Below are 17161 nucleotides of genomic sequence, written 5' to 3' on the forward strand. Positions count from 1 at the left end.
AATTTTGCTTAAGCTCAGAAGTTCCACTCTCCTCCCAAACCTTCCTCAGCAAGTCTGCAGTCTGCTCAGTGTGTGCAACTGGATTCTTTGGCCACTTGATGTCTCTGTGGGTTGTGGAGAGCCCTGGGTAAATAAATAGAAGTCATGCTGGAGCTGGATGGAAGCAGCAGCAGTGATGGGTTTGCTCCTCAGAGATGAACCTTTGATAGAGCCCTGTGCCATTCCCCTTCCCTGCTTGTTCCTGTTAATGAGCTTCAGATTTTCAAGACAATTGTAGTACCAGGAAGATCTGCTTAGCCAGTTTCCACAGGGAGCTGATGAGGCTCTGCACCCATCAGTGGTGTAGGTCTGGAACCTGCCACTGAAATTTGGGACAGGGAGTCTTGGCCAGCTCCATCTGTGTCTGCTCCCCTCAGAAATGCAGTGGCAGAAGGGCCAAGGTGCCAGACTGTTCCAGAGTCTCCCTGCAGAAGATGAGGCCAAAATCCTTCCCATTGCCTGGTGGGTCTTTCACAGGGGAATTGCTGTGTGCTGCCAAAACCAGGAAACCCAGCTCTGGCTGGGAGTGGGTCATTTGGAGACCTGGGATGTTCCTGTGGCTTTGCAGGTGTGCCAGTCTGACACTGGCACAGATTGAGAACCCAGGTGGGACAGAGATGCTCCTTCCAGTCTGACACCATCACAGTCCTAAAAATAGCATTTGCCACAAGCCTTTTTTTTATGCCTTATTAAAATCCAGATTAGCCTTTGCTGGAGCCAGACTGTGATATCTCTGTGCCTTTGGCTGTGGAGATTGCTTTGGGCACTTTATAGATAAACTGAATGTGATCACAGCCATAGTTCCACATGGAAATGCCTCAGGAAAAGAAGTTTCCCATACTCATTTCTGCCCTTGGTGATGAACTCACTGTGATAGCTGGAGGATCCAGCCCTCCTGTGTTACATGCTGGTAAATGTGTGCACAGCTGGCTCTTCCTTCAAATCCTTCTAGTCCTAAGGAATTGGAAGCTTTTGTCTGCAAAGCCAGACCTGCCTAGATAGAGCCTTGTCCTCATGGTGATTCAGCAGGACTTTTGCTGTTCCCAAGGAATGTACAGAACATTTTTATGCACAATTAAAAGAAATCAAATTACCTTTTTTCCAACTCAGTACGAAGTTCTGAGATTTTTTCTCAAGCAAGCAGTTTTAGCTTGGGTTTTCAGTTTGGGCCATTTATAAAGCTTCTGCCTGCAGTGTATACCCCACTTGTCCCAGAGCCACTTCAGAGGGAGGAGAGCTTTGAGTTAGAAAGATGGTGACTGGGAAAGTGCTGAATTCCAGCAAAACAGATTCCCTGAGCCACTTCCCAGCCTCAGGGCACTCCAGCAAAATTGCACAGGGCTCACACTACAATTTGCTGTTACTTGTGTGGGAAGATAAACTTGAAACATCTCAATCTATCTGCTAAACTTCAATTTATGAGCTACAAATGGCTGAGTCTTAGAGGGGAATAACAGATTTAAACCAAAACTCTGCCATTCTGTCCCCGGAGGCAAAGAGAGACCAGTCAAAAAAAGCTGCCTTGAGAGGAGCATATGGATTTGTAGAGGTGACAAACCCTCTCAGGAGGTGTCAGCAGTGCCATGGGCTCTGTGCTGCAGATCAAAGCACTTGGGGCTTAGAAGTGATGGGCTTAAAGTGAGTGGCAAAGGCTTGATGAGGCAGCAGCCTGGGAAATACAGAGAAATAGCAAAGGTTTGTCTGTTCATATACTCTGTTTCTGTACAGCTCACATGAGAAAAAGGGGGACTTTGTTTATTAAACAGCTTTCTGTGTCTCATTAATGCCATTCATCTGAGGATAGAGCAGCTCCCTCCAGAGTGTTTGTTTCTGCTTGCCCAGAAATCAGTCAAGGTCTGTCCATGAAATAATGTTCTGGTTGAAACTCCTTGTTCAGTCACTAATTTATGCAATTGGTAGGAGACTGCTCAGATGGCTAAATGACTTCTATTAATATAACTTTAATTCTGTACTTTTAACAGAAATAATTTATGCTTCCTGTTTTTTCAGGACCCGTTATTAGACTTCAAGTCCAGCTTCTAGGGAGACATCAAGGCTTTGTCTTTTCACCAGTGATTGCCTCAAGTTTTCTTTGAGGCTTGAAGCTGCTTGGATTTTCTCAGTAGCCAGACTGGGAATATGAACAGGTCTTGGCAGGTATCAGTTCCTAAAGCCTCTTATCTTCTCCCAGGGGGAAGTGTTTGCCAGGATTTAGTTACACAGATAATTATGGTCAGCTTGGCTTCCCTGAGTGGGTGCTGGTGCTTGCAAACTTAATCAATGCTTCTAGCAAATGTTTGAGGTCTTGACTGCTCTTACCTACTGAAGAATAAAGAGAATCTACTGATGTTTGGTGCAACAGCTTCTCTGATAGCTGCTGTGGTCTCTCTCATTAAATCTGATAGCTGTGATTTCCTGCAATAGCTGCACCAGCTGGTGCCCTGCCATGTCTCCATTTTTCCCCAATTAGAAGCTAAGCCAGTTCCCCAAGGTAGATTATGGCCTGCCAGTGGGATCTAGATAGCAAGAGAAAGTGCTTTGAGAATTCAGGACAGAAAGTACCATAGATAAGATTTAGCAAGAGGTGCCTATTAATCTACAAACTGTTTTATTAATGGTGACCATCATTAATGCAAAACACTTATCTAAATGTTGCATGGCCCATGGAACAACAGATGAGAGATCCAGTTCTTGCTTTGTGTTAAACGAAACCACATGAGCACACAGCTGACAGTGTGGGGAAATTCCTGAAAACTTGCTTCTTCCACCATCTCAGAGGAGAGAGTTTTATTGAAAATAGGCACCATATGTGGAAGAATTCAGTTGGAACCCTTCAGCTGGATTACTTTGCAATGCAAAAGGGGGAAAAGTCTATCTCCAATTATGACAATATATTTTGGCAGCCTGCACTGATGGAGTGTTGCCAGGGAAACTCTCTAATCATCAAAGAGCACGTTAGTGTTAATGTGATTTTTGTAGGTCTCCTAAGAGAATGGCTTATGTCCTTCCAGGAGAGAGTGACTGCTGAATAAATCATCCAGCATTCCTTACCAGTGAGACCCTCCTAAGTCTACTGAACAAATGGGGATTATTCTCCTGAAAGGACACATGGCTCTCTGAGAAGCACACCAGGCATGCTGGCAGCAGCTGCCTGGGGACATGTGCTTACATGGATTTTCTTCTTGGGGGATGCTGCCCAGAGAGCCCCTCAAGTTATCAGGGTGGCTGGTGGGAGAGCAGAAACATCCTGCAGGCAGGTATTTTGGGGGGATAATGAAACCCTGTGGTAGACAGTTCTGGAAATGAAGCTGTGCTGCTTTGTTCTCCAGGCATCCCTGCATCTGGCTATTGAGCTCTCTGCTGTCTCTGCCCCTGCCACCCAAGGGCTTTTCTCTTCCTTGGTGCTGCTGCAGAACTCTATCCAGAGAAGCTGTAGAAGCTCCTCCTAACCTGGAGGAGCTGTGCCTGGAGCAGCAGCCACCATCTCTCCCTAAGCCTGAAATGAGCTGCCTTTCTCTGCAACAGGCAGGAGGCACCTGTGGAAGTGAGGCTGCCATTTATTAGAGTTCATAAATTAACCAAATATTTCCAGGGATATGTTGCTTTGCATCTGGGCTTTTGAGGTAGATTAGAGCACCCCCAGAAACTGTTTCAACAGACTGTTCCATCTTGTGGGAGTTAGAGCTGGGAGGTTTTCCCTGACTTCAGGGGTTAATAGGTACAAGATTGGTTTAGGATTTTGGGGGCTCACCTGCATGGGACACATGGTACCAGAGTGCCACCTAAGCCCCAGCAGCACCATGGCAGGACCCCTCACAGACACTGTGCTGGTTTTCCCTCTATTTCAGTGCCTCACATGAAGGTGGGAAGGAATTTGGGCTCCTGTGCATTCAGTCCTTAGGTCTGCTGAGGACACAGCACAGCCCAGGTGCAGAGCAGACTGTCACATTGGCTCTCTTGCTTCATCATGTTTTATTAGGTTTTTCAGGAGGTGAAGGGGGAAGCACATTCCTTGCCCTGCTTTGGTTGGAAGGCTCACCTTGAGGTCAGGCAGACTGTTTTATTCTATGTTTGCAGACAGCCAAATTAATTTCTAGGGCTGTTTAGCAGGAGCAGAAGGTTTACCAGTGTGTTGTCCTGGAAAGCTCTCCTAGTACACAACCACCATCAATTATACTGCCCTGCATCAATTACACTGTCTAAAGAAGTCTTTCCTGGGTGACTTACTCTTTTCTGTCCCTTCTCTCCAGCTTTGTATAAAATGAACTACCTTTGCAAAAGTCAAAGAAGCACAATTTTTCTGGCTGTCTGCCCACAAATATTGCCTGCTTTTCCTTTGAATGTTGTGGAGGGCTAGTGTGAACACCTGGGACATCTTTGGCTGCCTCTGGCTCAAGGGTCCATCATTGCCTGAGATGGTAGCTCCCAGCCCTGGGGCTGTGTGGATTTGGGGCTGTGGGGCCTGAGCTGTCTCAGTGGAGATAACTCTGACCCAGCTGCCTTCTCCCTGCCAGTGGCAGACTGTGCTAGAAAGCTCTGAGTGATCTTTTTCTTCATTCATGCTGCCAGGCAGATCTCCAAGTATGCAGTCAGTGCCCAGGAGTCAAAATAATTGAGAGAGGGAAGATGTGTGTAGGGGTTGCAGCCAGAAGATTTGAGCATTGGTGATTTCTACCTTAAAGCCAGAGAGGAGCTGGCAGCCCTGGTGCTCAGCCCAGGGATTTGCTGGGTGCCAGGGAAATGGGTGGCAGCATTAGAAAAATGTGGGTTCTACATTTAGCTGGAGACCACTGCAAGCCAGCACTAGAACTCTTCAAACACTCCTCCTGCCCTTGGGCCATGCTCTCCCCTCCTGGTGTTTATCCAGTACCTCTGGAAAACTTTGGCTAGTCGTGTTGTGGGTCACTGTCCTAGTGGAGACAGAATTGGAGAATCTGGCCCTTTTTACTTTTAATAGAAAAGTAACAACTGATTAACCAGCTTTTAACTCATGTGTGGATTGTTTCTCATTGCAGATAATGCTGATGATAAACCATGCATGATTTTGAGAGGTGTTCATTAAATGCCAGCTATAATATTCTGTATCTCTTCATATCTTTATTCTCCTTTTTCCAAAGCAAATTTCATGTTTAGATAGTTTTTTACATTTTTAAGAGCTCTCTGCAAACATTAATTAATTAATCCTCTCAGCCCACTATACATATGCTTTAATTAATGAGCACTCATTTACTTAACTCACACTATCTCATTAAATATAAATTGAATATATGTTTGGGAACTTTAACTGGAAGCATTAGTGGGAGATTATTCAAAGAATGAATGCAAAATATGTTAATAGTGGCTGGAGGCAGCAAAATTCAAATACTAAGGTATTTAGTGAAAAACATGTTGTGGTGTCAGTGAGCAGAGTCAGACAATTAGCTGTTCCTACAAGATGCATATGTTGTCGTGACCTTGAAGTCATCATTCACTCCCTGTGGTTACCATAGCAATGCTGATAATTTGCTTCCCATAATGTCTGTCTATAGTTTGTTCTGTTAGTCAAATTGTTCCGGCCTGCAGAAGCTGGGCTGGCAGCTGTGAGTTGCTCAGAGCTGAGTGTGCTGGCACAGGTGAATGCCAGTGCTGGGGCTGGCTGTGGGCACTGGGGTGTTCCTTCTGGGCTGTCACCCACCAGCAGAGCAGCCTTGAGACTGGTCCCTGCCACACCTGCCTCAGCAGCTCTGCCTGGGGGCTGCTCTGGGCAGGAGGAGTAAAACAGAACGTGCCTCACCTTGCCAATGCCCATCATCACTCCTGGAGAGGACAGGGCATTCACTGCTGCACTGCCACAGCTCCCTGGGGTCATTTATGGCCACAGTGCCTGGGTGTCAGTGAGAGTTAGAGCCAAACTGCTCCTGGGGACTTGGGCTGCTCTGCCCAGGTGTAATTCTCTAGGCTCTGTCTCATCTGGTTGCATTCTCAAGCACTAAGCAGTGTAAGTGCTGCCTGCCACCCAAGAGGCAATCACAGCTCAGTGATGACTGAAGTGTTTTCCTATGAATAAATTTGAAAATCAGAAGAGGAAGAGTTGAGGGGTTTTATAGAGTTCTGAGTGTCATTTATGTTGCAGACATGTGGTTAGAAATGAAGTATTATTTGGACACCTTACATTTGGGTTAAGTCTTCTAAATCCTATAGTAGTTACAGAAAATCATCATTTGAGGTCCCATGGATTATTTAACTTTTTCCATCTTCCCATGCCTTGGAGAAATAGTAGGCCAGAATTTTGACTTGCTGCCAAGAGGCATCTCCAAATGTAACTGAACCATTTCTTGATATAAAATTGAGAGGTTTTTCTCCTAAGTTTTGTTGCCAAATGGTACAAGTGTTTTATTTCCCTTTGTTTTAATGCCTTGTGAAGAGCTCACTCTTTGTGTTGAGAGAGCCAGTGATGAGCTCCTGCTCATCCCACAGAGACCTGTTCCTCTAGAAAGAGCAGCATCAGGCCCACTGCAGCTTTGGTAAGGTTTGTATATGCCTTGGCAAACATGAATGTGCTTTTGAATAAGTACCTATGTATTTATTTTATATATGTATATATTTATTTTTTTTAATAAGTAAATATGTACAAAAAGCTTCTTAATGATGCCTGTTCTTATGACTAGAAATATATTTCCTTACAAGTTTTGTGTTAGTTTGTTATCCCAAAGACATGTCAGAGATCTGGGAGCTGTCCTGGGTCTCCTCCTTGTGACTTACCTGTGTCAATGAAATTCTTGCAAGCTGAATGTGAACTCCTTATGGAAACTCTACACTTTCAGGAAGGCTTTCCCTGGGTACTTGACTTTGTGATCAGTGTTTTTGGTGAGACACAGAAAAGGGCAAAGCTCCTCAATGTTAGGCCAAGCAGGAATTAGGAGGAGCAGAAATGTGTTCTGCAGCCCAAGCCAGCAGATTTGTGTGAGCACACACATAAAGCAAGTGGATTTCATCTGGCACAGTAGCACTTCAAGCTTCTCTCTAAACTGCAATGAGGAGCACGTGGCATGACACCAAGGCTCCTACTGGAACCAGAGGCAGGATTGCATTTTGGAAAAAGCATTGTAAGCACTGTTTCCCATTGAAGTTTTTGAAAAAGTAATACTTCTTTCTCTTCTGTTTTTACCAGAAAACTGAAAGCATTCAGTAACATTATTTCCTAACCTTGTTTTTCCTCGCAGCAATCTTTTGTCTTGTTAAAAGATCTTATAAAGGTGTAAGAATAAACATGCTGGATCTATCCCAGTGTCTCATTTACAGCAGCATACAGGCAAGTGCAGAGGTAGTTTTCTAAATAGTCTTGTTTCCAGCAGTTTGTAGTGCAGGGCTTTTGTACAGCAAAGGCAGTGTCTGTCTTTGTACTTCATTCTTCAGAGAAATGTTCCAATTTTTAGCCTGTGTCAACTTCTGTCATCCACAACATTCAGAACTATGAGTTCTTTGGCTGCAATGCACATTTATGTAGAAGCATCTCCTTTAGACTGTTTTGAAGCTGTTTTTATGGTTTTGTCTGGTAGCCCTTAGGTCTGATTTGGAGACTGCAAGTGCAGTCTGTGCCTGTTCCCTGTCTCCATGCCACTCCTGATTTTATGGATATTTTTATACTTCCCTTAGCTGTTTTTTTTCAGGATTGAAGGAACCTAATCTTTTTAGACTGGAACCATTTCAACTATCTTTGGCTGCTTTCTCAGGATGAAGGTATGGGTATGTGCAGCTGTCATTCAAATAAACTCGTTGGCTTGCCCTTAACCTGTGGGAATGGTTTTCTGAAATCAGTGCCATTCACAGAAAATGAAGCTTTGGATAACAGGGAGTCAGACTATTCAGACCAGTCTGAGGGTACATAAATAAGGTGACCTTGCAGGATTTTTTTTTTTGGTGCTGTTTTTGTGCCTGACGAGCATGGGGCAAAGAGCAAAAATAGTTTTCCTATTTTAAGTTTTTTCTGGTAGATTGCAAGTGTGGAACACCACAGCTATAAGTAAAGGAAAAGGCTACTTAGAACAGTGAAAAGTATGTAGGTGGGGATTGATTATACTGTCCTGTTCAGAATGATAATATGGGTTTGGAAGAGATTTGGAATGTGTTAAGATGTTAGTCAAGTCTTACTGATGCTTTTTAATTTTCATTTGGATAGCTAAGGGTAATTTATTTTGTTCCAGCTGGGAACATGTCTAGTGAAAAGGATAAAAACTTGAATTAAAAACCTCTTGAGTCAGTTGCAAAGAGAATAAGCATTGTGATTGTGATTGACTTCCCTGATAGCTGGTGCATTTTCTCTGGGCTTTGCCAAGGAATGAGAAGACCAGGTGAAGTATGATAACTTCACCAGTCATCCAAAACATGGGTGGGAGGAGAATAATGTTACAGCCCAAGACTCTGCCTAGCACAGAAAATACTGGGATTGATGACTGTGGACTGTGCTTGCATGTGAGTTTTCAATATATTCCAAGTTCATGAATTTTGTTGGGAGCAGTTTAAAAAAGGGATGGCAGGCAAAATTTCATATGGCTTTGGTTCCAATTCTCTTCCTATATTTTTCCTGTTATAGTTTTGTTTGCCTCATTTAGTGCTTTTGTTTCTTGCAAGAATTCACAGATCAATATTTGCAAAAGGGATTTTATGTAGGATAGTTAGGAAAAAAATGTACTATTGTTAGTGTGTATGTGTGTATGCAAAATTTTAAGACCATTCTTCTTGGCCAGCTGCAGAATGGAGACACGAAGTCAATGTCTGCAAAGAGTTTTCATGATTAAATTGCAGAATTACTTCAGTATGATCCCACAGAAAAGCCTCATCTCTTGGTTTCCTCTAGGAAAATCTGGCCCCCAGTTTGAATTTGGCAACTCTCTTCTTGGAATGAAGACATACAATATCAAACCCCCTTACTTATTGCAAACTGTAGTATAAATGTAAAATGCTTGAATAATCCAGTTGAAGCTGCTACTTATGAGATTTTTCTGGGGTTGATTTTGTAGCCTTCAGAAATACCTGGGCTGAATTTACCGGAGAAGGAAATTACTTTCTGCTTTCCTAAATCCACCCCCACAGCCCTGGCACAGTTTTCACTGGTTCCAGGAGTCTGCTGTACTTCAAAGCCTTCCCCAATTTGCAGTGCTGCTCTGGGCTGTTAAGCACACAGGACCTTGTCCTTCTGCAATGATAGCACCACTGGTGTCTTGATGAGTTCAGAGATAAACACCTCCATAAAGCCTGTCTGCTGCTTCTCCATTCACCTCTTTATTTTACAGTGGGGAAAAGAACTATTTTAGTTCTTTTCATTTCAATAAAAAGAAAAAAAAAAAAAAGCAATATTGCTTTTTTTAATGGATCTGGGTTTTTTCCTCTCTGCAAAAGCCTCATGGGAGAATGTGGTTAGGAAGAGATGGCTTAACTGTTTTTCTGTTTTGTGGGAGATGTACCGGAGGTGAATGGAGAAGATTCCAATTAAAATGCCTTTTTTTCCTTGCTCTGTCTTTGGCAAAGTATGTTTGAGGAAGATGAGAAACTGTTCCATTTTAGCAAGGCAAGTACTAACAATAGAAGTCACAGGAGTTAGAGAAAATTGGGTTGGAAAGGCCATAAGTCTGTGCCTTCCTTTCTGTTTAAAGACAGGATTGACTCACCTTGCTGTGCCTCTGAAAGGTCCTTTTCTAAACTGTTCAAGTAAGATTTTTATGTCTGGAGCAATCCAGATTTCTAATGGACAAGAATTTCCACTCCTTTTCCATTATTTGTTGTTGGCTAAATATTAAGAATATTTTTGGAATTTCCCCTAATGCAGTCCAAGCCCATTCCTTCTTGCCCAGACCACCACAGATGAACTTGTAATTTCTTTTCTATAGTAACCTTTAGTTTGCAGAGCACTGAGTGCTTCCCCTCCTCTTTTTCTAAGCCAAGCTGCTCCTGTTTCATCCTTTTCTAGTTTACTGAATTTTCTTTATCTCATGTACATTTTAATCTGCATTTCATCCACATGTTTCTGTCCTGTGGTTCCAGGCCTGGACACAGCTCTGGCAGGGCTGGGTGAACAGAAAGACTTTCTAAGAGTGTCTTCTGGGAGTTCTTCACCCTGGAGAGTTTCTGTCTTTTGGCTTTCCAGCAGCTGTCTGACCTGCCCATCTCATCCTGCCTCAGCCAGCTGCTCTCCAGTTTGCCTTGATATCAGTGAACAACTCCAGGTGAAGTTCAGACACTGTTTATTGAATCACACTGTTATTGTTCCATAATTTGCCACAACTATTTTGAATTGTTTCACAACCCACAATGTGCTCACATCTCTTCCCAGCACAGCAGTGTCCACAGATGGAGTGAACACATTGTCCCTTCTTTGCTCCCTTCTGTGCTGGAAGTTTTCAACAGCAGCAGACCAGGGCTGCTCTCTGCTGCCTTTTGGTCTGTCAGCAGGCCAATGGAAATAGCTCCTCAAGTCTGGCTTTTTCCTGGCCCCTTCTGCTCATCACAGCTCCACCTGTTCATGTTTCCACAGCTTGCCTACAGCACCACTCAGGAAGTCAGGATTCATTGGTATTTTTGCTTTTTCACCCCATCACACATCCTCAGGGATGTTACGGCTGTGCCTTCATTTCTCTTTTTTAAAACGAAATCCATGATCCTGAGGACCTCTGCAGAGAGTTTTCAAAGCCAGGGATTTGGTATTCCTGCCCTCAGTGGAGGTACAGCCTGAGGACCAAGGACAATTTACCTGGATTGCCCAGTTCAGACCCCTGGGATGGCATTTGTGCTCAGACAGGTCTGGCTGGGGCTGGCAGGGAGCTGCCTCTGGGCTTGGAGAGAAGGAATGAACTGGCTCATCACTGGCTGTTTGTTCACAAGTCAGAGGGTGTAACTGGGTCAGAATTAGCCTTTAAAGGTGCACATTTTTCCACATATGCCTCTATGTGGGCCCTCTTGGTCAGTAATAATATAGCCACAGTGATTTGGCTACCTAGAATATGTGTTTTCTACAAGAATAACTAAATTTTACTTGCTTTTAAGGAGTGGCAGACTAACCTTTCCAATCCATGGAAAAATTTTGTATTCTTTCACAATCCTATACAGCTGCTCCTTTTTTCCTAGCCAGCTGTTTATGTGCATGTGTCAGAGGGATTTGTCCTGCTTTATTAGTTGAATTTATTTTCTTTCCAAAGCAAAGCTGCAACTGATGTCAATGAGAGCCTCATATTTCTTTAGGGCTAGAGCCATCTCAGAGCTGGAGCTGAGCAGCTGCTGCTGTGCCACGTCATAGAAATCACAGCCCTGTGCTTGCAGCTACCCAGATGAAATCTCTGGCAAATTAAATCAGCCCCAAACTCTTTATATAGCTGCTGCACAGCCAGGGACCATTAGATAATGAAATGGGGAGAATAATGGGCTTGATCAGAGGTATTCCCCAAACCATCAAAATCCCTCTGCTGAGACATGCCTGGAGTACAAGTGTGCAGCTCTGCAGCTTTCCCTGTCAGCACAGGAGATCCCTGTGAGCTGTGCTCTGCCTGCAGGAAGGCAGCTCCTGGGGCAGCAGCCACTCCCTTCCTGTTCTTTTTGGTCATTTTCCCCTGATGGATGGTGCAGAGCTGCCCTGTGGTCTGGAGGGAGAAATGGGCTTGTCTGGACCTTGCCTAAATCTGCATTGCTGTCTTAAAGGTCTGCTCCCTCCTGGGAGGGAGCTGCAGCTGTCACTGAGGGGGCTGGACAGCACTGATGGCTCTCAGGTAGCTCCTGTAAAACCCAGCACTGGACTAAACTATTGTTTCAATCAGTGGCATAAATACACTGCTTGCTTGGCCCTGAGAAGGTGGGAACTGTGTGGGAGAATAGGCATTAGGGATATTTGTTGTCATATTGCACAGAGATAAAATACTGGGCTTCCCCAGAACTTCAGAGGCTTAAAGCACATTTAAACCCACTTTTGAAAACTAATTAAACTGGGACAAATATACTTGAACACCCATGCTTTGCAGTAAGAAGCACTTATCCTTCACCAAGGAATTTATAGTGCTTTGGTTACCTTAATACCAAGGCCAAATTTGCTTGGTAATCAGGCATTCATCACATTGCAAGCCACAGCACATCATCTCATTGCTGTGCTGCTGAGATGCCCAGGGCAGGGAGGAGCCCTGCAGCAGCAGGCAGAGTGCAGCGAGGCAGGGGTGCACACAAAACCCTGCCTCGGTCACGGGTCACACCCGCCTGCAGAGGGCTCTGGAATCTCAGTCAGGGCAGAAAACGCTGGCAGCTTCCACTGGGGAAGCCTACACTTGGATTGCAGAATTGCAGCGAGAATAAATCCTGAGGGTGTTTGGATGAGCCTCCTCAGCAGCTCAGGATGCAGTGCCTGTTCACCTGACTCTCCAGTGGTGCTGCTTCCTCCCTCCCTGCCTCATGCTGATCTATCAGCTGGGCCGGAAAAGGGAATTCTCCCCTGCTACTTAACTCTATTTTTTCCTGTTTTCCAGCAATCATCATTTTCCTACTGCTTACCATTGCTCAGCCTACTCCACTCCTTCCTCTCCAGGCAATCCCAAATATCCTGGCTCCTCTCTAAGGTAGCAACTACCTTCAAGGGTCAAAACTTTGCAGGGAGGAAGGAAGCTTTACCTTCTCTTACCTTATTAGAAGGACTCAAGGGCTTTCCTTTCTTGGCTGAGACTTGCTGCTGAAATATCTGGTAGTCCAGTTTGTTTATCTGGCTGCTGGCCTTTGAAGGATGTGCTGCCACAGAGTTGTCATGAGAGCTGCTGGCTGGAGCAAATGAGAACAAATGAGAGGCAGAGATTATGGCCTGAGCAGCAGCAGCCCTGCCAAAACCTGGCCCCAAGTCCAATAGCTCTTAAACTGTCTAACAATTCACACTGAAGGAGGTGTCTCACAAGAGGTGCTGGCAAACAGCAGCTCTGCCTGATTCACCTTCCAAGGGCAGCTCTGCAATCTGCACTTCCAGGGTGCTGCAGGCTCTGAGCAGCAAAGCAATGCCCTGCCCCTGCTGTGCACAGCATCAGCTGCCTCCAGGGGCAGGGGCAGCAGCTGCAGGGAGCTGAGATGGGCTGGAGAGGGGAGCAGGGCAGGGGGCTGAGATGGGCTGGAGAGGGGAGCAGGGCTGGGAGCTGAGATGGGCTGGAGATGGGAGCTGGGCAGGGGGCTGAGATGGGAGCTGAGATGGGCTGGAGAGGGGAGCAGGGCAGGGTGATGAGATGGGCTGGAGATGGGAGCAGGGCAGGGAGCTGAGATGGGCTGGAGAGGGGAGCAGGGCAGGGGGCTGAGATGGGAGCTGAGATGGGCTGGAGAGGGGAGCAGGGCAGGGGGCTGAGATGGGCTGGAGGGGGGAGCTGGGCAGGGTGATGAGATGGGAGCTGAGATGGGCTGGAGATGGGAGCAGGGCAGGGTGCAGGCACCTCCTGCACGGGGCTCTGAGCAGGGGGAAGGCAGGGCATCCTCAGCTCCTCTCAGTCCTCTGCCCAGAGACAGCTCCAGGCTGAATTGCAGCTTCATGAAAGGTGCTGTCCCTTTCTCTGAGCCCTTTCTGTGTGAGAGGAAGGACAGGCACTGCCTGGAGAGGAGGAAAGATGCTGGGATCAAGGCGTGCATGCAAAAGCAAGGATCAGCTTCCCAAAGGCAAAGAAAAGCCAAAAGAGGGATGTTTACAAAAAGTGTTTCTGAAGGCATTATCAGAAGTTAATGCCAACCATTTCTATAAATGTATAGGTGTCTTGCTGAAACTGAGAACCACAGTAATGTGGATTAAGCAGATAAAACCAAGATACAGGAAGGGGAAGGGCTCATCCAGGGTCCTGAGACAGGATTTGGTTTCCTCCTAGTGCCCTGAGTGACCAAGGTGCTGTGGAGCTCTTGTTTTAGTCCATGGAAAGATTAAGTTTACTAATTGTATTTCTGCTACAGGGAGTAGGACTGGCTGTGTCTCTTTGATATATTTTACATGTTTTAAAATGAGAAAAGGTATTTATAATGCAGCCACAAAACCAGAATTCCCTGAGCAAGGCAGGAAGCTCAGGCTTTTATCTGCCATTTTAGAGGCTGTTTCTCCACAAAGTGGGACATAAAGTGAGTTAGCCTCAGAAAATATTTTTTTTTAAAAAAGTTCTATTGTCTTTCAAATTCACTTCCCCTCCCAGTGAGAGGGGATCAAGTGATACAGTTAGGTAAGTGTCTGAAATGGATGAGTTCAGGTAGGCTGAAATTTTTTTTTAAATGACTCATTATTTTAGTATAAGCCCTCAAAGGAACTCAAGGAAAGCAAGAGGTAACCTACATCAACCCTCAAAGCTTGATGGAATTGAACACAGCAGATTATTCATTGGTTTCTTATAGACACAAAGGAAAACAAATTAGGCTGTTCACAGAAAAATTGCCTGTTTGGTTAGTAAGTCAAAATAATCTTGCTCTTCCTCAGCCTGGAGGTCACAGCTACACCATTAAACATGGGATGCCAGTGAAAGAAAGGATTGGGAACTGATAGAAAGATAACAGCCTTTTATGAATATGACAGAGAGAATCAGAAGGAAAGATGAAATAGGAATTACAAATTCTGCTGTATCATGAATCAGTTCCTTTTATTTTCATGGTACACACTGAAAATCACTAAGAACCTTTTTTTTTAAATTTTCCCACTACACCTTCTTCTGTATTTAAGGACAGAGAAATGTTAGAAAAGAACAGAATGGGGAATTGTAACTGCATCAGATTGATCTTTGACAGGTGGAGGTGCTAAACTAACTAATAAACAGTTCAGTATACCTCAGCAGGAACAAATGTCCAATAACTTTTAATTCCAATATTTTTGAAAGCAGATCTGTATTAGCCTTCTCCACCCTGATTTACTCTTCATATTCCAGTCCAGTCTCTAAGAATTCTGGGAATGGTCACAAAAAGGAAAGAAATATGGGAGGTTTTTTTGCTGGTCAGTGATCACTTCTACTTGCCACCCTGCAAATGAGCCATTTCTTTAAAGTTAGTTCAGTGTTTGCTTGCTGGTGTTGCTTAGAAACTAATTTTTTAAAATCCCACATTTTTCAGTGTGCTGGCAGATAAGCACAAAGGTATTGGTAAGTCTGTGAACACTTCTGGCAAAGAAGGGGAAGGGTGCACTAATGTATGATGATGAAATTCCTGATGGGCCGAAATTTTGGGGATCTTGTTTGATGTGGGATATACAGATCCTAATAGCCTTGATGCTTTTCAATATTTGAGCCTCCTCTTCCTGAATGAAGATGGTCTGCATCAGAAATACGTGTACAGAATGTTGGCTCTGCCCTCAGAGCAGCAGGCTCTGATGAAGCTGAGGGACAGGCTCCCTCTGTGAGGCTGTGTCCTGCTGGGCTGTGAGCAGGCACCAACACCAGGGCTGCAGGGTGGCTCCAGTGGCCAAGGGATGCATGTGCTCTGCCAGAACCTGCCTTTCCAAATGGTTTGCCACATAAAAATAAATAAAGAAACAAACAAAGCAAGCAAGGATGTGAGGACAAATGAGGTTCCTGATTTGCTTGAATGGCCAATGCCTGTGTGAAAAATCTGCCTGCAATTTTAGCACCACGGAAGCACCAGAAAAGGCAATCTTTATACTTTGTCTGACTCCTATTGCCTTGGGGATGCTCATTCTATACTTGCCAAGCAAACCATTTGATTAAGTGCTAAACTTGAAAAAAAGTAAATAGCCTATTTAAACATGTTAAGCACAACCTGTTGCCTACTTAGATGCTATTTAAACATAAAAATATGCCTTCACCTAAGTCCATGAGCATTTTGTTTCATGCTACATACCTTGTAAGTGAAATGACTTATAATAACAAAATGAAGTGATAAAATATAAGTACAACCAGATTTGCTTAAAAAATGCAATGAACAGTCATATGGGGTTTAAAATATGTTGTACTGCCAGTCTGTGGCATCCATTAATGTCTAAGAGAAAAGGAAATTCATTAACAGAGCTCCACAGTGGCACCTGTGCTGCACTACCATCACTGTTCTTTGTCAGATACTTTAACATTTGCATGTCTCCTTCATTTCACCAGGTGCCTGAATTTGTCTTCTGTATTTTCTGTTGAGTTCAACGTGTCTGAAAAGAGAAGCAGAGACTGGATGTAGCTCTTCTTTCCCTGTGTTCCTGTACAATCTTTGTGCAGACTGAGAGGTTACAATTCTATTCTGCACCTCCTTGCAGCTGTGGGCTGGTATGGCTGTGTCCAGCTGAGGTGTGGCTTTGCACTGTGATCTCAGTCAACCATTTGAGGTGAGTTTTCCCACTCCCACCCTGTCCTTTACAATGAGATCATAAGTTCTTTATACCCCTGTTTGGGTCTGTGAGAGTCTGGAGTGCAGTGACTCTGTCCAGAGCAGTGACACACTGTGACATAGCTGACAATAATAACACACACAGCTGACAATGCCACACCAAAGATTCCCCAGCATCTCCTCCAGGACAGGAGTGAAAGAGGTGTGGATAGGAGTTTCAGTCTTGCTGTGAATTGAAAATTGAGGTTTGTGTGAAGAAGATTATTTTTCCCCTTATCCTATGGCTCCTTGTGGGAGCCCAGACAGGCAGATGGTCTTTGCTCGCTGTAACTGTCTTTATGAGAACATGAAGGGTGATTTATTACCATTTCCATTAACTGCTCCTAATGCAAAGAGGAAATGTTAGAAGTCACTCCTCCCTGGAGGAGAGGTGATGCTTGACCTTCTCTTGAAAGAGGGAAAGGAGGAGGAGAAATGCTAAGAGAGGATGTTCTGCTGGGATGCTGTCACTGGGAACAGCAGTGACCTTTTCCCTGTGGTCAGCAGGTGGCATCATGAAGATAAATTGCTTCAACTTGCAAGTTAAAAGATCTTTGTGCCAAGCAAGAAAATTAAAATAACCCTTCCAAAAGTCAAACAGTATCGCAACTTCAGTTCATGTTTTCTAATTCCTTTACGGAAATAGTTGCTGTGCATGGAAATGTGAGGCACCTATTGCAATTTGACTACTAAAACTGACTGGTGATGGATGTCTTGTAGAAGATTTTATTTGCAAGATTACTCGAAACTCTTCTGTCATTCTGGTGAGAATAAGAACCACTGGGAGGATCCAGGCACCCCTGCCCCTAGGGGT

General features: G+C 44.5%; 1 long non-coding RNA gene across 1 annotated transcript; it reads left to right on the top strand.

Annotated features, from left to right (window-relative positions):
• Positions 1 to 795: 795 nt before the first annotated feature.
• Positions 796 to 3264, top strand: LOC306806577. The gene is made up of 2 exons (XR_013775501.1): positions 796 to 2196; positions 3051 to 3264. It is a non-coding gene; the product is annotated as an uncharacterized lncRNA (long non-coding RNA).
• The last annotated feature ends 13897 nt before the right edge of the window (positions 3265 to 17161 follow it).

The sequence above is a fragment of the Erithacus rubecula genome (genome assembly GCF_903797595.1).
Source record: "Erithacus rubecula genome assembly, chromosome: 11".
In the NCBI taxonomy this organism is placed as follows: Eukaryota; Metazoa; Chordata; class Aves; order Passeriformes; family Muscicapidae; genus Erithacus; species Erithacus rubecula.